General features: G+C 35.8%; 1 long non-coding RNA gene across 2 annotated transcripts; it reads right to left on the bottom strand.

Annotated features, from left to right (window-relative positions):
* Positions 1 to 866: 866 nt before the first annotated feature.
* Positions 867 to 6,895, bottom strand: LOC141596561 (uncharacterized). Of its 2 annotated transcripts, none has more exons than XR_012522507.1 (5): positions 6,694 to 6,895; positions 5,087 to 5,140; positions 4,864 to 4,961; positions 4,642 to 4,765; positions 867 to 1,485 (listed from the first exon to the last, which is right to left on the bottom strand). It is a non-coding gene; the product is annotated as an uncharacterized LOC141596561 (long non-coding RNA). The 2 variants fall into 2 exon arrangements; XR_012522506.1 differs by having other exon boundaries at positions 6,674 to 6,876.
* Between the last annotated feature and the right edge of the window lie 512 nt (positions 6,896 to 7,407).

Below are 7,407 nucleotides of genomic sequence, written 5' to 3'. Positions count from 1 at the left end.
TCTACGAGTTAATGTTAAAAATACAGCTGATCATATAGACTTGACCGGAAAAAATTGGCAAACTACTTTATAATTTCTGAGTTATTAGAGCCGTATAACTGGTGTCATTCATGACCAGTTCTTGTAGGAATTGAAAGTAGTACTCCTTGCATAACATGTTCATCACTTTTGCACTTTTATGAAACTAGTTGTTGTATCACGCGCTTCGCGCGTGATACCCCAAGATATTATTACTCGCGAATTGTTTGACAAGCGGTCAATTCTAACTTGTTCAAATTTTGTAAAAACAAAATAATTTGAACTTAGTAATAAACCTTGTTCAAATTTTATAACGGTAAAAATAGTTTGCAAATTAGTAGTTATTAGCTAACACCATTAAGTATTTTAAAACTAATAGAACATCGAACCGTAATAGGAAAAAAAATCAATTGATGCAAATTGAATACTTGGTTGTTGAACATAATTGTAAGTTTGAAGCGAGTACTTAGTTGTTCAAACATAATTATGGAGACCTACAGTTTTCAAGTGCTCTCACGACTCTTCGACTATATTATCATCTTATCTTCTTGCCCAAGCTTGGCTAACATCTATCCCTTGATGGACCCTTCAACTTATTGTTTAGACTGCTGAATTAGAAGACACGTCACATATCACACCATTTATTTCCAAGTAGGTATAATCGTGACAATGAAAAGAATTTTAATTTAACTACTTGCATCTCTCTAGAATCGGCTCTAGCACGGTGTTCTCCAAACAGCCTTAAGCTCAAAAGGTCTATCAATTTGATGTTCCACTTTCTGGTTTTTAACAGATGACGAAATCTAAACAGGAGGTATGAGATGACAGAAAGCTGAAAATGTCACATAAGTACAGACTAAAATTCAATTATAAGTTTAGGTTGTAAATGAATAAATGATGCCAGTATCCAACTCTATTTGTATATTCCGTTAACACATGTCAAATAGAATGAAAAAGGTTTCTAAAAAGAAAAAGTTGTTTTCAATCTATACCCTTCATAACTGCCCAAGCTCCGGAATCCTAGATGATAGAAGTAAAAGAACATGTTCATCCATCAGCAAAGACTCGTCATCACCAAAAGTATCACTAATTTGCTTCCTCTAGAATTGTTGCATTTTGTAAACTTGGTGAATGCGATCAGCAGCTTGAGTGGCATTTACCAACAGCTGCCAATGAGTCCTTCAGTGCCAAGTCTGACCCGTCACCTTCATAAGCTTGTGTTGCCATCTTTTCTCTTAATGTTTGTACAGCTTTGCCTATAGAATTTGCCAGTGTAGCATCCACCTTTTGTTCACCCACAGTGAGAGTCTCAAAGTGTGCAGTCAAAGAATCTGCTCTGCAAGGAAACCAGATATCCCTTTGTATCCATTAGTTGAAGCCAGGTCTGCCGCTGTTCTACCCATAGGAAGCTCTGTTGACGGATCTATTACAGCTGAAAAAGCACCAAGAGAAAGCACCGTCCTTACTCTGAAATTCGTGAAAGAAACATATGAATAGCTGCACTATAGTCCTTCATTTGATAAGTTGTGAGCTCCACACTCACAAACAGACATCTAGCTGAAGTTAACAAGAGCCAGGGACCACCCATTAACATCAAAATTATATCAGAGGCGTTGGGCGTTGCCAAAGAAAAAAAGGTTTCACCTCCATTTATTACCGTGTTTAAAACCCGTCTTCAAGGCTCTGGTCCATATGTATGGAATCGAAGCCCGTCTACTCTTGAACATTAAGCAAGGAAGAAAAACATATTACAAATATTCTTTCCCATTCGATTACATGGGGTTTTGCTTGGCTCAGAGAGAGACCATTGTGCTGACTTTAGAGCAAATCGATTTCCAAGTGGCTTAAACTAATCACCACATAAAATATTATAGTATTAAGTTTGTGTCAGAAGTCAGCATGTAGTATGAGGATGCCCAATGTTGGTTGGTACATATGAACGGATTGTGTGCAAGATAAAAAAAATTGATTAGATTCCAATCCAGAATCTCATCATTCAAGTTTACGAATGACTGAAACATGGATCCTGCACCGAACTAACATTTGCATCTTAGTATGTGTTTATCGCTTGCCATGTTAAATTCAAACTTCAAAGTATAATCAAAAACCTAAAACAGAATCAAAGAAAAAAAAAGCTGTAACTATCGGTTGCAACAAGATCCCATCTCTGTTAGCTGCCACAAGATTATTTATGTTAACCCTCACAGGATCTACAGCTTTAGGACAGATATAGCTGTAAGCCTGTAACTACTCTCCGGTGGTTCTTCATTCTAGTATTCTTGCTAATGATCTATGTCCAGAAGGGAAAATCCTAAATTACACTCATAATGACCAAAAGCTTGAATGTTTTTAAATTTTATTTGCTCCACAAAATAACTCTTATCCTTACCTGATCAATTTCCTGAATGTATGTCATCCTCATTTCCTAAGGCATCGTCAAGCGCAAAAAGGAATGACGAGCCTGAATGTGACATGGGATGACAAGGTAGAATCCAACAAAGTTGTAAAAGAACATCTAAGGAATTTCTTCTGAGAATTTACTTATTTACTTTGTAATCTACACCTACCAAACTACAAGTCTACAACTGTCACATTCTAGAAAGTTGTAAACAAAAAAGGGGAGCATGTTATATGTAAACCCATCTCAGTTTGCTCAAAAGTAATGCATAAAACTTGTTCAAGCACATGAAAGCCATAACATACCTGTGCATAAAAGCTAGATCCACCAACTACAACACAAAAGTGATTCCAAGATATTATCTCCTTGATAAGCTGAAATACAAAATAATGCAATTCATCAAAACAAATAATCTATAGTTAATCTATTCAGCAATAGATGTAAATAGTATAAAGTTGCACATCCGAACACAGGTTACCAACGATTTTGTTTGATGCTAACATAAAAGGATGACAGCCAGTCTCCCAAATCTAGAAACTTACAAATCTCTTTATTATGTAACTGAAACGCCATTACCAACGATTTCAACCTCCTCCAACCTCAACCTCAATCTCAAACTCAAAGCTCAAGCTCCGTCTCTTCCTCCTCCTTCAACCTCATCCTATACAACCTCAACTTCCCCCTCCTCATCCTCCTCCTCCTCCAACCCCAACCCCAACCCCAAACCTCCTTCTCCTCCAACCTCAACCTCCTCGTCCAACCACAGGACTTATGAAAAACAACTACAACAAAAAAAAAAGCTAATAAAGAATACACTGGAAGTCCTTCCTGAACTCTGATAGTAATTTGCCTTTTGCCTTGAGCTAACCACTGCTAGACACCCTGAGGTCCTGACATCTCAAGTAAGTCACATGAAAGAGCATATAAAGCCTCCTTTGAATACGAGACATTTCATGTACAGCTCCATAAGAGGGCACATAAAGCTCTAGGAGAAGGAGAAGGCACATAGGAGAGAGCACATACGAATCTGGAAAGATATATTTTCCGATAACAAAGGTCAATGGTGGCAGTAGTTCATAACTTCAAATAGCTAAAGTCATACCAGCGGAGCATAAAAGACATTCAGGCCTTACCCTCACAATTGATATATTATGTTAATCAGTTCCATTTGACCTTACTCAAAAAATTGATATATTATGCTACTCGATTACCTTTAGCCATAAGTTGGTGATTCTAATAAAGGCCCAAATAGCTCGTGATAGCTAGCCGCGAAGTCGAGACTCTTATTTGTTGTACTTTGGTTTTTTAAAAAAGGGGCACAAAATTTGCACAAGTTCTATAGTATAACAAAAGAGATAAGTAAAGTTACATTACTTACAATGTTAATTTCTTAAATATCCAAAGCACCGATATTTAGAATGACTGAGTAGTAATTAAAACTCACACCACCAAGCATTGAAATTAAACATGCTGAAATCCAAAGCAGGTAAACATCTATCAATTTTTATTCTAATTTTCAGAGACGCAAAGCCGCCAGAAATTTCTCCCTATTTCTGATATGCCTTCATTTCTGGATCAGGTCTTGCCTTGCGCAAGGGGGGCATGAATTTGTCAAGTAAGACTCCTATGGATCTGAAAAGATAAACAAGAGACAATTAGTTTATCCCATCCAAAAAAAAGCTCTTCCACTTTTCCCTCAGAACCTTCCTATACTCTTCCAGTGTCATCTCCTATTTTCAAAATAAAGACATATGTAGTATATCATTAAGAGAGAATTATGTTAACTGCTTACTAAATATATATTAGTCCTAAACCAACCATACAAATCATCTACCCCCTCCATCCTACTTTTATTTACCCCTTCTTCTTTCATGCTACTTAATACTAAAACACACAGGAAACTTATTAATCACTAAAACTTGGGAGAGACGGTCTCTCACTAAGTTATTGAGAGACCAATCTTTCGTACCCTTTTATTTGTATTTCGTACCATTTTTATTGTTGATTGTGATATAGTAATTTCGTACCTATATACATAATAAATGTACCCATTTTATCATTAATCATGATTTGTACCTATTTTATTACCTTTAGTACCACTTTTTCTTAAAATTGTACAATGGTCTCTTAATAAAGCTTATTAAGAGACCGTCTCTCACGAGACCTACTCCTTATTAATATCCCCCAATGTTCAGCCACAGATACAGAGAGAATGAAGCAAAAACCTGAGGGGGATAGGTAATGTTCTCAAGGCTTCGACCCCAATTGCAAGTCCAATCATGTCCGTTATCCCTGCCTCCAATAATTCCACCGCAAAGCACCTTCCTTACCTCATGTCGATACTAATCACTGCAGGTGTTCAGAAAACCAAATAACATTAAACCCATGTCAAGTGACACTTTGCTTCATTTTTTTGTTAGCGATAAAATGAACGAACAAAAGCTTACTAATAAAGGATCAGATCAAACAAACTGCATTTTGCGCCAAATCCAGTAATGCTAAATTCTCAAATCTCTTATTTTCTGGTCCGAATCTCTTCTTCAACCTGCCCACATTATACATTTACACAATATAAGCTGAAGAAAACACAACTTCTTGTGTTCCCCCACGACATTCAATATTCCGCTTGTCTAGCTGCCACGCTGACAATGTAAATTCTGGAGTACCAACCTAAGATAAAAACTGCCCAACCATGCCTTTTAAGCTATCTGAATTGCAAATGATCTGAAAAGAAGAATGATAAACCATTAAACCGAGATCACTCCAAATAACTCATTAAAGAGTTTTTTTTTTGTCACACAATCATCCAACATATGGTTTAAGGTAACAACAATGATGATAACCACATTATGCTATCTGCTTAAATGTCCTCAACTTGGTGAGGTTAAAAATCTATGCACCTTATCCTCGTATGAACAGAGCAACTGTATCTCTAAAACTTAGAATGAAATTCGTATAGAAAGGTTGCAAAACTAAGAAGTATACGAATTAAGTTTCATTTAACACGGTCATTGACAAAGCTAATCTCATTTGTTGAACAAGCGGTGTGGCCCTATTCCAAAAAACTTCCAAGAGTTCATAAAGTAAATATACGATTATTGCTCTAAATATCCCTTATAACACCATTGGTTATGATAACGAGAGTACTATCAATAATCGTCATACGAGACAGTCACTCAATAATGTTCATGTAAGACCGTTCACATGATGTAGGTAATTATTATATTATTTAACATTTTGTTTTGTTTGCCTACTAATCTAATGTAAGACGGTCTCTTAGAAAACTTAATCGACTTCCTATTAAGGCTAAAGGTAACATTATTCCTATTATCTTACCAAGTCCATTTTAAAAACCTCATTAGAGTACCGACTCTAACGTATTCTAATTAACTTTCCCCGAATCAGTTAATACTAATCACTACTACATAAACAAAAGATTCCACCATCTTACCTTCCAAATCACTCAAACAAATTTATCACACTTGATTTTGATTCTGACATCTCTCCTCACCAATCCCCATTTGCTCACTTAAATCACCCTTAACCCCAATGATCCTTCACAAATTCTTCATCACTCTTCAATTTCCTATACAATTCCACTAAACCCCACTAAAAAGCTTCCAAATTTCCTCATAAATACACCAAAAAAAATCAAATTCTCACTGTTTCATCACCAAAAAAGTTGAATAAAAGAAATGGACAGTCACAATTTTATCAAATCACAAAACCCTTTTCATATTTTTATGGATCCTTGGTTTTGAATCAGTGTTCATGTGGCAAAGAAACCATCTTGATGGTCTGCAAAGCTTGACTAAGCAATTCTCCGATCAGGAACTTGCTAATACGAAAAAGAAGAGATTGCTAATTGTTGAAGGGAAGTAGGGAACTATGGTATACAAAATTGTCCGGAGTAACTAAAACTCGGCATAAAAAAATCAAGCAATTGAGATAATAGAGAGAAAAGAACAGCCACGTTGAAGAAACATGAATAAATCAAGTTCTGGATTAATAAAAATGCACTACGACAAACCTAATTAAGCAGATATAAGTAGTAAAACAGCAATAAACCCAAACAAAATAGGAACAAGAGTGAAATCAATCAATCAAACTACATGAAATGAAGATAAATGGTTTTCAATCCAGTTTTCAAAAGTGAAATTAATCAATCAAAATCGAAATAAAAAATCATGATTTCCAATTATAACCTAAAATCAAACTAAAAAACCAAAATAAATTGGAGATAAGTGAAAAAATTACCTAGTAAATCAAAGGATGACCTCGGCATGAAAGTGAAGCATGCGACGTACATCGGATCTGCTTCTTTAGAGGAAAGAAAGGTAAAAGGTGCTTGAAGAGGGAATGATTTGTAAAATCTAAGAAAAAAAATGGTGATAAGGAGGAATTTCGATGGAGAAAGGTAGTGAGGAAAGAGAAAAGAGAGCAAGGGAAGGAGAGACGGGGAAAGAGAAGACCTAAAACAAAAGTCTAAAACCATACAAAACGACGCGTAGTAATATGAAGGCCCAACTTCTAACTGCAGTTGAAAAACAGGCCCAATAGCCCACCGCTATTCGCAGCTACACACACCCAAAACGGTGTCGTTCAATTACTGTTCATTTGAACAGTGTACACCCTTAGTGACTTTTATGTTAAGGTGTAAAGATTCAATTGTTTTTTGCTTGCATACATTCAGGTTAGTGGTTGGTGTCACATGCAGGGAGGCGCTTACATTCCCCTTTTCTTTCATTTTTACCTATTTAACTCCACATTTAGCCAAATTTGTCTGTTCACCCTTAACTACATCCAAATTTAGCCTGGCTTGTCAAGCTAGTTTAGATTGTTCTGTGGTATATTGTTTATTGTGCCAAGTTTGGTTTGTATTGTATTATCAGGAGCTGGTAATTTATGGAAAAGGAGGATGAGAAAAAAATTGAAAAGAAAAGAAAAAAAAAGAAAAAAAAACGTGAAAGGAAAGAAAAGAAAAAGAAAAA

This window comes from Silene latifolia, chromosome 8 (assembly GCF_048544455.1).
Source record: "Silene latifolia isolate original U9 population chromosome 8, ASM4854445v1, whole genome shotgun sequence".
NCBI classification, from domain to species: Eukaryota; Viridiplantae; Streptophyta; class Magnoliopsida; order Caryophyllales; family Caryophyllaceae; genus Silene; species Silene latifolia.
This window is presented reverse-complemented; position numbering and strand designations above follow the sequence as displayed.